Source organism: Palaemon carinicauda, chromosome 2 (genome assembly GCF_036898095.1).
Source record: "Palaemon carinicauda isolate YSFRI2023 chromosome 2, ASM3689809v2, whole genome shotgun sequence".
NCBI lineage: Eukaryota > Metazoa > Arthropoda > Malacostraca > Decapoda > Palaemonidae > Palaemon > Palaemon carinicauda.
In genome coordinates this window covers 91,259,687-91,275,578 of record NC_090726.1, presented here as the reverse complement: position 1 = coordinate 91,275,578, position 15,892 = coordinate 91,259,687, and the positions used below count along the sequence as shown (strand labels likewise).

Below are 15,892 nucleotides of genomic sequence, written 5' to 3'. Positions count from 1 at the left end.
TATGTATATATATATATATATATATATACAGTAGGGTCCCGAATTATGCGAGAATTTGGTCGATTAATGACCTCGTGTAAATGGAAAATCGCGAATTTCGAAACACAACTAACAGAAATAATTCCATTGCGGCCATGGCAACCAGCAATTTGCCTATTCAAATGTGTTTACTACCCATTTCCAATACTTTCTTTGTACTATACTGTATTTCTTTATAATATCAAATTGTTCTTGTAAATATATAAAACATTTAATATACTTTAAAGTTCTAATAACTTGAAAAATGGTTAAAATTACAACCAGGATAGGTGTAAACACCATATATTTCCCGTTATAACACAACCCAAAATACAGACAAATTTTAATGTTTGTCATATCTATTGTATAATACAACTGGTGAATAGCAAAACCATCACTCTATAGACTAACTTGTTGTATGATTGAAAATACAGAATTATCAAAATAAAGGCGATTTTATATCATGCGTTTCCTAAACACGCTAAAAAGCACAATAGAAAACGACAACCAATGTTTTGTTTACGTTTATCTCTGATCACAACGAAGAAACAGACGACGCATTTATACATCTGTGTTTTTGAATTGACAGCAATTTTACCAAGTATAGATTATATGTTGAATTTGTTATTACCATTGTTCTAATTATTTTTTATTAGAACTTTCAAATAAATGAAATGAATGCCATTTATGAAATGTTTTTCTTTATGATGCCGCCTGAAACGGAAACCTTCGATCATAATAAACAAACGAATGTATTAAACACACATGATCTAAGTCATAACTAATGATATTACAAACATTTAGTAAACATTATGTTATTACAAATATTTTACTTACCGTATCCATATAAATTCCTAAATTCGTAGCAAAGCTGGAATTTTTTTTCCTTATGCGTTTAATCCACAATAGCAAACTGCCGCTAATGACAGAGTGATAACTTACGATAATTCTAAACTGTTACGAAAGATAATTGTCCTTTCCATATCCAAAATACTTTTCCTAACTTCAGTTATAAGTCAACTTGTACCCACCTCAATTATGGATCCATATGCAAAAAAGGTAAAAGAAGAAAGTACTAGGCCTATTTTTAAAGTCACCGAACAATTAGGTTACCGCTATAACGTTCGATGTGAGAGAGAGAGAGAGAGAGAGAGAGAGAGAGAGAGAGAGAGAGATGGTTTTAAAGTACTAAACAATAAATATGATAGGTTATAACACATTGGTGTTTATGTAATATTAACTGTATAGATGGTTTGAATAAGTTAAGAAATGGTGTAAACAATTCTTTGTTATTGTATTCGTGCGGAAGCTAGACACCAGCTGATGTGATCACAGCCAAAAGTAAAACAAAAATAAGTTAGCAATACTCGATTTTTAAAACACACCCGAAATTTAACAACATAAGTACATGTTTTATTATAGCGCAATTGACATTTAAAGAGTAAAAATTTTCTGGAATAGAATGGTGTTTCTTAAAAAATAGTGGTTTGCGGACGAAATCGGTTACCGTATTTTAAGCTATGATTGAAATGGATGTATACACGGTATAATTTTTTCGCTTTGTATTTAATTGACACTTCAAGAAAACCGATTTTGGTTTCTTCATCTATTTGTAAGTATTGTATAACGAGAGAGAGAGAGAGAGAGAGAGAGAGAGAGAGAGAGAGAGAGAGAGAGAGAGAGAGAGAGATCAGCTGTTGTAATTGAATGTTGTGTTTTTGTTTCGTGTACCCCCTGAAGCGAGGAATTGATCGCCACAACTAACAATATTCATGTTAATTTCATTCTTAAACTCAAGTTGCCATATGTGAACTATGGTTTTATTTCTTACGGGGAGAGAGAGAGAGAGAGAGAGAGAGAGAGAGAGAGAGAGAGAGAGAGAGAGAGAGGGGGGGGGGGATTTCTGCCATCAAATCTCTCTCTCTCTCTCTCTCTCTCTCTCTCTCTCTCTCTCTCTCTCTCTCTCTCTCTAGATTTTATTTTACCGTCTACTCTACAAAACCAATGTTTGCAAATCAAATGTATACTGTTTAAAATATGACAAAATATTGACGACTCGTCACCGAAGTTTAGGCTATTCACTGCCGATAAACGAACCCAGTCTACTCGTGAAAACCTTGAACGCCCAGAGGGAAAAATAAGGCTTTTAAATATACTGTACTAAACAAAAATAATGCTTTAATATACCATCATTAACACTACCATTACAATTATCGTAAGGTTGGAGAAAGATAAAGATTGCCGAGAACGTAACCACATTTCTGTTTACATTAATGTCAGCTAGACTCGCACAGTTAACAGTTGATTTCATTGTTGATGTGGAATTTTATCCTTAAATAGGCTATTCATTATGAAATTATGTTAATGAAATGTAATGTTAATATTGTTTTGTAACATTTATTATAAATCACCGTATTTAGGGCTACCAATATACTTAAAAAGACAATAGATTTGATACATTTTGTAGTGCTTGACTCGCGAACTTTGAATAGCCTCGCAGATACAGAAAATTTATTTTTGAAAAATAGCGATCGCGGAAAAGGGGAATCGTGTAATTCGAACACGCTTAATTCGGGACCCTACTGTATATATATGTATATATACTGTATGTATATATATATATATATATATTATATATATATATATATATATGTATGGGTATATATATATATATATATATATATATATATACACACACACACAGTGGTACCTCTACATACGAATTTAATTCGTTCCACAACCGACTTTGTATGTAGAAAAGGTTCGGATGTAGAAACGAATTTCCCCATAAGAATACATGGTAATTCATTTAATTCGTTCCTCAGCCTAAAAACCCATAATTAATCCTTAACCCTTTTACCCCCAAAGGACGTACTGGTACGTTTCACAAAAGCCATCCCTTTACCCCCATGGACGTACCGGTATGTCCTCGCGAAAAAATGCTATAAAAAATTTTTTTTTCCATATTTTTGATAATTTTTTGAGAAAATTCAGTCATTTTCCAAGAGAATGAGACCAACCTGACCTCTCTATGACAAAAATTAAGGCTGTTAGAGCAATTTAAAAAAAATATAAAGCAAAGTGTGCTGGGAAAAAAATAACCCCCTGGGGGTTAAGAGTTGGAAATTTCCAAATAGCCTGGGGGTAAAAGGGTTAATAAATGGCTACACATAATTACCCATAACAATAACATAACTGCATAATATGAAAGAAGCATGTAAAAAAGATAATTATAAAGAAATAATAAATAAAAAATGTGTTTTATTGCCACTTTACCTTAGAGACAGGCCAACGCAGGTGTAGGATTTGCTACGTCAGGATTATATGTTGAATTTGTTATTACCATTGTTCTAATTATTTTTTATTAGAACTTTCAAATAAATGAAATGAATGCCATTTATGAAATGTTTTTCTTTATGATGCCGCCTGAAACGGAAACCTTCGATCATAATAAACAAACGAATGTATTAAACACACATGATCTAAGTCATAACTAATGATATTACAAACATTTAGTAAACATTATGTTATTACAAATATTTTACTTACCGTATCCATATAAATTCCTAAATTCGTAGCAAAGCTGGAATTTTTTTTCCTTATGCGTTTAATCCACAATAGCAAACTGCCGCTAATGACAGAGTGATAACTTACGATAATTCTAAACTGTTACGAAAGATAATTGTCCTTTCCATATCCAAAATACTTTTCCTAACTTCAGTTATAAGTCAACTTGTACCCACCTCAATTATGGATCCATATGCAAAAAAGGTAAAAGAAGAAAGTACTAGGCCTATTTTTAAAGTCACCGAACAATTAGGTTACCGCTATAACGTTCGATGTGAGAGAGAGAGAGAGAGAGAGAGAGAGAGAGAGAGAGAGAGATGGTTTTAAAGTACTAAACAATAAATATGATAGGTTATAACACATTGGTGTTTATGTAATATTAACTGTATAGATGGTTTGAATAAGTTAAGAAATGGTGTAAACAATTCTTTGTTATTGTATTCGTGCGGAAGCTAGACACCAGCTGATGTGATCACAGCCAAAAGTAAAACAAAAATAAGTTAGCAATACTCGATTTTTAAAACACACCCGAAATTTAACAACATAAGTACATGTTTTATTATAGCGCAATTGACATTTAAAGAGTAAAAATTTTCTGGAATAGAATGGTGTTTCTTAAAAAATAGTGGTTTGCGGACGAAATCGGTTACCGTATTTTAAGCTATGATTGAAATGGATGTATACACGGTATAATTTTTTCGCTTTGTATTTAATTGACACTTCAAGAAAACCGATTTTGGTTTCTTCATCTATTTGTAAGTATTGTATAACGAGAGAGAGAGAGAGAGAGAGAGAGAGAGAGAGAGAGAGAGAGATCAGCTGTTGTAATTGAATGTTGTGTTTTTGTTTCGTGTACCCCCTGAAGCGAGGAATTGATCGCCACAACTAACAATATTCATGTTAATTTCATTCTTAAACTCAAGTTGCCATATGTGAACTATGGTTTTATTTCTTACGGGGAGAGAGAGAGAGAGAGAGAGAGAGAGAGAGAGAGAGAGAGAGAGGAGAGAGAGAGGGGGGGGATTTCTGCCATCAAATCTCTCTCTCTCTCTCTCTCTCTCTCTCTCTCTCTCTCTAGATTTTATTTTACCGTCTACTCTACAAAACCAATGTTTGCAAATCAAATGTATACTGTTTAAAATATGACAAAATATTGACGACTCGTCACCGAAGTTTAGGCTATTCACTGCCGATAAACGAACCCAGTCTACTCGTGAAAACCTTGAACGCCCAGAGGGAAAAATAAGGCTTTTAAATATACTGTACTAAACAAAAATAATGCTTTAATATACCATCATTAACACTACCATTACAATTATCGTAAGGTTGGAGAAAGATAAAGATTGCCGAGAACGTAACCACATTTCTGTTTACATTAATGTCAGCTAGACTCGCACAGTTAACAGTTGATTACATTGTTGATGTGGAATTTTATCCTTAAATAGGCTATTCATTATGAAATTATGTTAATGAAATGTAATGTTAATATTGTTTTGTAACATTTATTATAAATCACCGTATTTAGGGCTACCAATATACTTAAAAAGACAATAGATTTGATACATTTTGTAGTGCTTGACTCGCGAACTTTGAATAGCCTCGCAGATACAGAAAATTTATTTTTGAAAAATAGCGATCGCGGAAAAGGGGAATCGTGTAATTCGAACACGCTTAATTCGGGACCCTACTGTATATATATGTATATATACTGTATGTATATATATATATATATATATATATATATATATATATATGTATGGGTATATATATATATATATATATATACACACACACACACACACAGTGGTACCTCTACATACGAATTTAATTCGTTCCACAACCGACTTTGTATGTAGAAAAGGTTCGGATGTAGAAACGAATTTCCCCATAAGAATACATGGTAATTCATTTAATTCGTTCCTCAGCCTAAAAACCCATAATTAATCCTTAACCCTTTTACCCCCAAAGGACGTACTGGTACGTTTCACAAAAGCCATCCCTTTACCCCCATGGACGTACCGGTATGTCCTCGCGAAAAAATGCTATAAAATTTTTTTTTTCCATATTTTTGATAATTTTTTGAGAAAATTCGGTCATTTTCCAAGAGAATGAGACCAACCTGACCTCTCTATGACAAAAATTAAGGCTGTTAGAGCAATTTTAAAAAAATATAAAGCAAAGTGTGCTGGGAAAAAAATAACCCCCTGGGGGTTAAGAGTTGGAAATTTCCAAATAGCCTGGGGGTAAAAGGGTTAATAAATGGCTACACATAATTACCCATAACAATAACATAACTGCATAATATGAAAGAAGCATGTAAAAAAGATAATTATAAAGAAATAATAAATAAAAAATGTGTTTTATTGCCACTTTACCTTAGAGACAGGCCAACGCAGGTGTAGGATTTGCTACGTCAGGAGGAGTCGGACGATCGGCGAGAAGGTAGACATGGTGTTAACATGTTCTTTAAATAAATACTCTCTCTCTCTCTCTCTCTCTCTCTCTCTCTCTCTCTCTCTCTCTCTCTCTCTCTCTCTCTCTCTCTCTCTTGTTCTTCTTCACTGTTAGTGTTAGAGACTATTAATTTTTTCTGAGAGAAAGAGAGAGAGAGAGAGAGAGAGAGAGAGAGAGAGGAGAGAGAGAGAGATTAAACAAAAATGTGTTGTGTACATATGATTTTTAACAGCGTTAACAAGTTGAAAGACAGTTAAATGTAACTAAAAACGAGTGTGTTTGTATCAATATTTCTTTTGGTTAATAAAGGTATTCAGATTAGCTGTTATTACTTTCTTACATACATACATACATATACCAAGGCCCTTCCCCCAATTTTGGGGGGGTAGCCGACATCAACAAAGAAACAAAAACAAAAAGGGGACCTCTACTCTCTACGTTCCTCCCAGCCTAACAAGGGACTCAACCGAGTTCAGCTTGTACTGCTAGGGTGTCACAGCCCACCCTCCCACATTATCCACCACAGATGAAGCTTCATAATGCTGAATCCCCTACTGCTGCTACCTACGCGGTCATCTAAGGCATCGGAGGCAGCAGCAGGGCCTACCGGAACTGCGTCACAATCGCTCGCCATTCATTCCTATTTCTAGCACGCTCTCTTGCCTCGCTCACATCTATCCTCCTATCACCCAAAGCTTCCTTCACTCCATCCATCCACCCAAACCTTGGCCTTCTTCTAGTACTTCTCCCATCAACTCTTGCATTCATCACCTTCTTTAGCAGACAGCCATTTTCCATTCTCTCAACATGGCCAAACCACCTCAACACATTCATATCCACTCTAGCTGCTAACTCATTTCTTACATCAGTTCTCACCCTCACCACTTTGTTCCTAACCCTATCTACTTGAGATACACCAGCCATACTCCTTAGACACTTCATCTCAAACACATTCAATTTCTGTCTCTCTGTGGCGGGATGTTGCAAAACAACCCCCACACCCTTGAATCTTACTTACTGACAATTGTCTCCTCAACACAAACTTTCCCCTTACGTTATCATAAACTGGAGTCTTAGACTGAAGGGCAACAAAAACAAAACATGACCTTAAAACTATATTTCTTAAAACTAAAACGCTCAACATAAATAATCCACAATCAAATTATCAACACTTAAAACTAATCAAAAACTTAACACAAAATAATATAATATATAATAACCAAAAACACTATTCATATAACCCGCAAAAACCCTAACAGACTTAAAATTATCCCATACACCAAAACCAATATTTGTTCATGTGTGGACGTCTTTGTCCACACAAGGGCCAACAGTCCTTTTATAGCCCAACCACAGCTTTCTAGCTACCGTGACACTGACAATTGTTATTACATAATTATATTAATCATCATCATCATCACAATCTAATTCATCAGTGGTCCAGACGGAAAATCCTTCAAACGGGCTGGGTCATTATGGCATCAATATAATCGTTAAGAGCAATCAAATCATAATCATAATCGTAGTCCAGGTCGTCAACAAGTAAATAAATCTGAGCAATCGTATCAAGTTCTGTTACAGGCCAAGTCGTCAACAATCAGGCAAACACTCAAGGAAACTCTCTCCAAAGGAGGAATCACGGCCTGCCAAAATAAAAAAGAAAAACACTTATGAACACTCCTAGCTAACTAAACTATTGCACTATAATCAAAGATAAATAATAAATTGTTCCTATCATTCACAATCACGACAAGAAAAGATAAACAAAACTGTACTTACTGTCAAAATAATCAAAACACTTCCACGCTGGTAAGAAAAAGAAATATAATCCAACATTTACACACGCAACTGCCTTAAGCTGCAGTCAAATAAAAAAAGCATTCGCTCCGAAACATTCACCACTGTCGTAACCTAGCTAAAAACATAAACAAACAATCTCATTTAAACCAACAGTCTTTCTCACCACGAACAATCGATACACTAACTACTTTCGCTCTCTAACACAATCTCTCTCTCTCTCTCTCTCTCTCTCTCTCTCCTCTCTCTCTCCTCTCTCTCTCTCTCTCTCTCTCTCTCTCTCTCTCTCTCTCTCTCTGGATTTGGCAAAAGAAAATAAACAAAAAATAAAACAAAAATTAATCCTCCACATCTCCATCACTTTCATTCCCCACAACTCCGATCCATACATCACAGTTGGTACAATCACTTTCTCATATAGAACTCTCTTTACATTCATGCCCAACCCTCTATTTTTTACTACTCCCTTAACTGCCCCCAACACTTTGCAACCTTCATTCACTCTCTGACGTACATCTGCTTCCACTCCACCATTTGCTGCAACAACAGACCCCAAGTACTTAAACTGATCCACCTCCTCAAGTAACTCTCCATTCAACATGACATTCAACCTTGCACCACCTTCCTCGTACATCTCATAACCTTACTCTTACCCACATTAACTCTCAACTTCCTTCTCTCTCACACACTTCCAAATTCTGTCACTAATCGTCCAAGCTTCTCTTCTGTGTCTGCAACCAGTACAGTATCATCCGCAAACAAAAACTGATTTTATGAATAGTACTTACCTGGCAGTTATATATATTTAGCTGATATCTCTAAATCGGCAGAATTTTTCAAAACGAGGCAACCGCCTTGTGGTGGTTGGGAGGTAGGTGGTCACACCCGTCACAGGGTGGTACAAGGAACCATTCCCGTGCCCAAGACTTCAGTTCATCTCTGCCGGCTGGATCGAAAACATCGTCGGTCCACCATTGAGAGTTTTTCGAATCATTTTCCCTTCGCTTTTTTGGACTTCGTTTGGTGAAGTACACTGATTTAGGGATTTGGCAATCGTGTTTTGTTATTATTATTTACTTTGTTTATCATGAGTGAAAACTTAATTTTTGTGTTTGTGCGAGTGATGTATGCAAGGTGAGGTTACCGAAAGTGTCGGTTGATCCTCACAGTTTGTATGCAGAGGTTTTGTTTGTGTACAATATTTTAGGTGCAAAATTTTTAATCCTGATGACGGAAATACGTTCCGGCAACTCTATGACGTCACAGTCGTGTGATGTAATCTTCATTGTATGTCTTGCAAATTCTCTTTATTTGTTTTTTATGTAAAGAATGGGAGGAATTCCACTTATATAAGTTTTTTAACTTTTAATGTAAAATTTTAAAGAAATATTTGTCCATTTAGTATTCGTTCTTTAAATCATCGAACTAGTTTCATAAATTAAATAAAACTAGCGTATGGTTAATTTACGCTGTTAGTTCTCGTTACTATCGATGCAGTCCCAACATGCCTTGGTAGCGTTCTTTTCGATATGGGAATTAAAGTGTTGGCTATAATACTCCAACAACAACGATATGAGAATTCTAGTTTTAGTAGTATTTTCATTTATATGTTCCTATTGTTTACATTTATATATATAGATACGTTATTGCTATATCTCTTCTTTTTATCATTACAACTCGCTTGTTTTTGAAAACCCTTTGAATTAATTGTGGATTACATTTGTTTTCCCATTTTCTGTTCATTTTAATCTTTAACGTATAACTTTCCCGCCGTTTGTTTGTAACTACCGGGTGGGTATTTATGACATTTAATTTTACCGTGGTTATATGTAACTACCGGGTGAGTGTGTTCAACATTTATTTTTAATCTCAACTCTTGCCCGGTGGTTTTTCTTTTTGTGACCGCTGGGTAAGTATATTTGAAAGTTTATTTATTATGGAAATGTCAGTTCAATATTTTATAAAAATATTTTGTTACAGTTTATATAGCAAGTACTAGAGACGATATTGCTTTCTCATTCAAGCCTGTGGCAGCAGAATAAGTTCTCTCACAACGGGCAGGACTAATTATGGTCTTTTGTGTAAGAGTTTAATAGTGCAAGTTTCAGTGCTAAATTAGGCATTGGATTCATTCAGCACAGTGGAAGTCGTTTTCCTAGCCTTAGACCTCTTCCAAGCTCCCTGGCCCATGGGAGAATGAACGTCGATCGGCGAAAGGAAACGAGAGGCGTTAGCTCACGAGCAAACGCCCTCGCAAGCGTTCCTGTTAACGTTCCCAAGAATGCTCGCCCTTGCCATGGGAAAGCAAAGAGCGTTGGACGTTAAGATTCTTTCACTGCTTTTAGAGTTTCGCATTGCATCATTCTTGATTTTAATGGCAATACTATAAGTCATAGATATTCGCTGATAATATCAATGCTTACAAACCATCATTGACTCAGTTTTTGTCCCAGAGCGCCAGTCGGCGTTATGAACCCTCTGGTCGGAATCGAACGCGCTGAGCGGCATAATGAATATCATTTTGCCTTAACGCTCGGTGCTAAGTCTTTCAAGACAGGACGATCGGCGCCTCGTCTTTCAGGGCGATCGCCTTCTCATCTTTCAGGGCGAATGCAGCCTCGTCTTTCAGGGCGAATGCAGCCTCGTCTTTCAGGGCTAATGCAGCCTCGTCTTTCAGGGCGAATGCAGCCTCGTCTTTCAGGGCGAATGCAGCCTCGTTCTTTCAGGGCGAATGCAGCCTCGTCTTTCAGGGCGAATGCAGCCTCGTTCTTTCAGGGCGAATGCAGCCTCGTCTTTCAGGGCGAATGCAGCCTTGTCTTTCAGGGCGAATGCAGCCTCGTCTTTCAGGGCGAATGCAGCCTCGTCTTTCTCTTTCGGGACGAATGCAGCCTCGTCTTTCTCTTTCGGGACGAATGCAGCCTCATCTTTCGGGACGAATGCAGCCTCATCTTTCGGGACGAATGCAGCCTCGTCTGTCGGGACGAATGCAGCCTCTTCTTTCAGACGAATGCAGCCTCTTCTTTCAGGACGAATGCAGCCTCGTCTTTCAGGTCGAGTGTAGCCTCGTCTTTCAGGTCGAGTGCAGCCTCGTCTTTCAGGTCGAGTGCAGCCTCGTCTTTCAGGGCGAGTGCAGCCTCGTCTTTCAGGTCGAGTGCAGCCTCGTCTTTCAGGTCGAGTGCAGCCTCGTCTTTCAGGGCGAGTGCAGCCTCGTCTTTCAGGGCGAGTGCAGCCTCGTCTTTCAGGGCGAGTGCAGCCTCGTCTTTCAGGTCGAGTGCAGCCTCGTCTTTCAGGGCGAGTGCAGCCTCGTCTTTCAGGTCGAGTGCAGCCTCGTCTTTCAGGGCGAGTGCAGCCTCGTCTTTCAGGGCGAGTGCAGCCTCGTCTTTCAGAGCGAGTGCAGCCTCGTCTTTCAGGGCGAGTGCAGCCTCGTCTTTCAGGGCGAGTGCAGCCTCGTCTTTCAGGACGATAGGACGAGGGCAGCCTCGTTCTTTCAGGGCGACGACCCGTCTTATAAGATCTTTGTCAAAGGATGACTTTAGTGATCACTTTTCTCTGTTGAATTATTTGAGGTTAACAGAAGGAGAGGATCCTAAGTTCTGTTGCTCCATGTTCCCCACCCTCTGAGTTTTCACGCGGTCATTAATGGAGCTTTAAGAATATATTAATTTTTATTTCTTAAAACAGAAACCTATAATGCCAGCTTCCTTATCAGATAGGCCAGGATAGCAAGGGTGGAGGTCTAGCCACGTTTAGGTCGAAGACCTTGTGGCAGCCCCACAGAGATTTTTTTTTTTTTTTACGGCCCCCTTGGTGGATTGCTGAGTCTCTTAAGGAATACAGGCAATAAGGCTGGATAATTTTGAAATAAGAGGTCATAATTAAGGTACGTACTTCTCCTTTTTTCTTTCTCTCCTCTCCTCAAGAGTTGGTCAAAGGCAGGTTTTGGTGCCTTAATCAGCAAGAAATTTTCTGCATGCTCTTTTCTCTAACCGAACTAACAACAGTAGGAGCCAGACTTAGCTTCTTCTGGCGAGCCTGGGAGAGGAGAGGAGCAGACCTTCGGTCCGTTTTTTTTACTAAGGATGGATGCGAAATCTTTTTCCTAGTGAATCCTCCTTTGTTAGTTACTCCGATAAGACTTTCTGCCTAACCGACTTTGCAACTTCAATGTCTCTCTTTTGGGAGAGGGAGTCTTGTCCGGTCCTGGACGTAAATGCTCTTTTCCGCCTTCGTTCAGAAGTCAAAGTTCTCCATGGAGACATCAAAATCTTTGGAGAAGAGGGAAGCAGACCTTTGGTCAGCACTTCTTCTGAAGGAGGATTACTTTTTCCTTTTATAGGGAAACCTCCTTTAGTTTTTAGCTACAACGATTCTCTCTCCCAGTTTTAGAGAAGAGTCTAAGTGGCAGGCTATGCAATCAAACTTTATCTGAGGTTTGTTTACAAGAAAGAACGGGTGTAGAATGGGTCAGTTTCGGGCCGTGTGTTTTGGTCTCAGCTCCGCCCCTCTAATGTTCACGTAACTTTTGCTTAATGTAGCAGAATACTGCACTCAAGAGAAATCAGAGCGTTCCTGTATCTGGATTTTAGATAACGTTGAGCCTATCAAATAATTAGGTCTTCCTGTCAACAAGAAGTCTCTCTTCTGACACCAGGACGCTCAGCACCACGTCTTTTAGAACGTTCAGCGTCTCGCTCTGTTTACCTCTCGGCTCCACGTCTTACAGGTTCCACGTCTTACAGGACTTTCGGCGCCACGTCTTACAGGACTATCGGCGCCACGTCTTACAGGACTATCGGCGCCACGTCTTACAGGATGATCGGCGCCTCGTCTCTCAGGACGCTCGACGTAGAAGTTCTAGCATGAGGCATGACTTTGAACATAAGTATCTAGGACTTCGTGATGACACTAGTCGAATCGTATGTCAAGATCAAGGATGCCTTCGTTCTGATCTCTTGGATCTAGAAAGGAGGTTTGTTCGAGGGCAAGAAACATCGGGGCAAACATGCTCAGCAGGAAGAGACTTGTTTTTCCCTCAAAATGGTCTCTCAACCCGCAAGTATGTCAGTCTCTGGATGTTGTGGGGCAGACCTGTAACAGACCTTTTTGCCTCCAACTGGAAGAAGAGGATCCCCTACTGCTGCTCCCTAGTCCAGATCTTCTTCAACAGCCCCACTTCGAGAGGTATCATAAAAACCCCCTTGCTCTCAAACTGACTTCCTTCAGACTGACTAGAAGCTTGTCAGATCTTGAGGCTTTTCGGCACAAGCGACGAAAGCTATCGCCAGAGCAAGGAGGATCTCTTCACAAAGAGTCTACCAATCTAAGTGGGAGACCTTTAGAGCTTGGTGTAGGCGGCACAAGTTTTCCTCAACCACTACCTCTCTGAGCCAGATTGCAGACTTCTTCTTGTACCTCAGACAGGATGCTTAAGCTGGCTCTATCTACCATCAATGGATACGGCAGTATGCTCTCGGCCGTCTTTAGGCATAAAGGCCTAGAGTTGTCCCAAAATAAAGATTTGCAGGACCTCATTGGGTCTTTTCAGACGACGTAATAGGTACTCTTAAACCTGGATGTGGTGTTTAAGTTTCTGTGCTCCAAGAAATTTGAACCTATCTCGCTAGACTCTCTTCGAGTTGTAACGAAGAAAACCCTCTTCCTTATGACTCTAGCGAATGCCAAAAGGTCAGCTAAGTCCAGGCCATTGAGAAGAGGGTGAGCTTCAATTAGGATAGGGCAGTTTGTGCCTTAAGGTTCATCTTTCTCGTAAAGAGCGAGAACCCTTCGTAACCCTGTCCTACGACGTTTGATGTCATTAACCTTACGAACCTGGTGGGTCAAGAGAAGGAAAGACTCCTCTGCCCAGTTAGGTCCCTCAAAGCTTTTTTGGCTCTCACTATGAACGTGAGCTGTGCATCCAATTTGTTATGGTGTTCAGTGAAAGATCCACCAAAAACCCCTGTCTTAGAATGCTTTGTCCTTTTTCCTGAGGGAAAAAATTAGGGAAGCCCACCTCTTGTGTGAGGAGGAACACTTCGCCCTGTTGAAATTACGGGCTCACGAAGTGAGGGCCATTGCTACCTCTCTGGCATATCAGGAATATATGTTAGTTAGGCTATTCATGGATGCAATTTTCTGGAGGAGCAACTCTGTCTTCGCTTCTCATTAACTTTGAGAGGTGAGAGTAGACTTTGGCAAGTGCTATACCTTGGGCCCATTCATAGCGGCAGTTTCTGTATTAGGCAAAGGAGTTAATAACCCCACTCAACCTTAGTTTATATGCATGTATGCAGGGTTTGTGTTTTATGATAGTCTGAGAACTTCGTCTTGTGGTACGGTTCCCTCAGTCTAGATAGTTTATATCTATGTTGCAGGGTTAGGTGGTTAGTTTTAGTAAGGTTGCAGTTTTTATTATATGGGGCGAAGGTAGTTTCTGAAGTCTAGTCAAGTTGTTGGTCTTATCCCTTTGACAGACTCGATTGAGTTTTTTCCAGCATTGCAAGCTTACTCCTGGATAACTCTCCTAAGGGAAAGCCACTCTAGAGGCTGTACCTTTGGAATCAGCTACCTTAGCAGGCAAGGAATCAAGGTGTTTTTATCTCCTACAACTCTTTTGTTGTTTCCCCAACGATGTTTACTGTCTGTTTCCCTCCTCCAAATGTGTGAATCAGCTATATATATATATATATATATATAACTGCCAGGTAAGTACTATTCATAAAAATGGAGTTTTTATGATAAAACAAAGTTTTATGAATACTTACCTGGCAGTTATATATATATTCGAAGGCCCACCCACCTCCCCTCAGGAGACAGGTCGGGCATAGATGAACTGAAGTCTTGGACACGGGAATGGTTCCTTGTACCACCCTGTGACGGGTGTGACCACCTACCTCCCAACCACCACAAGGCGGTTGCCTCGTTTTGAAAAATTCTGCCGATTTAAATCAGCTATATATATATAACTGCCAGGTAAGTATTCATAAAACTTTGTTTTATCATAAAAACTCCATTTTACCTCCCATTCATGGTCATTCTCGTCTACCAGTTTTAATCCTCGTCCAAGCACTCGAGCATTCCCCTCTCTCACCACTTCATCAACATACAAGTTAAACAACCACGGCGACATCACACATCCCTGTCTCAGCCCCACTCTCACCGGAAACCAATCACTCACTTCATTTCCTATCCTAACACATGCTTTACTACCTTTGTAGAAACTTTTCACTGCTTGCAACAACCTTCCACCAACTTTCTTAGTTACATTTAATTGTTTTTCAACTCGTTGACACTGTTAAAAATCATATGAACTCTTAAACACATTTTTGTTTAATCTCTCTCTCTCTCTCGGAAAAAAAATAGACGTATCTAACACTATAACAGCGAAGAAGACCGAGAGAGAGAGAGAGAGAGAGAGAGAGAGAGAGAGAGAGAGAGAGAGAGAGAGAGAGAGATTTTATTTGAAGAACATGTTAATGCTATGTTTAGAGAAACAGAAAAAGAGAGAAGTCTTATTTAAAAGAGCTTGTTAATGCTATCTTGGTTTTCTTTGCTTCACTTTTTTCTTTCTTTCTGTTCATCACGCTGGCCCTTCTCACAAATGATCGTTGCCAACAATCTCTTTGTCCTTTATCCCTATCAACAAAAGGCGTTCTATCTCTTCCAGGGTATTGCTACGATGTCTTGTAATAATGGTGATCCCCTTCGATGGTTATTTGCTTTAATGGCTGCCTTCAGCTTGATGATCGTCGAGATCATAGGTCTATTCCGGCATATTGTTTAGCCATACAGTATCACTCGCATGCACACTGCTCTCATGTTTTTCTATAATTTCTTGCTTCAATTCTAATGAAAGAATTGGCTTCTTCCTGTACTGAAACTTAGCTTCTTAGGCACTATGATTATAGGTAAATTCAAAAAGGAAATGTGAGAAAAGGAAGAAAATAAGCACTGTTAATAACAGATCAGAGGACAACCACACGATACACACAAGAACAGAGAACTGAGCACTCGACGCTCAATGGTGTAATGTTTACTTCGTATGTTGGAGCAACGC

At 38.9% G+C, this 15,892-nt stretch overlaps 1 protein-coding gene across 4 annotated transcripts in view; it reads left to right on the top strand.

Annotated features, from left to right (window-relative positions):
- The window catches only part of LOC137618893 (trans-Golgi network integral membrane protein 1-like), a 158,246-nt gene that overhangs the window by 97,739 nt on the left and 44,615 nt on the right, over positions 1–15,892 (top strand). The gene's annotated exons all lie outside the window — the stretch shown is intronic.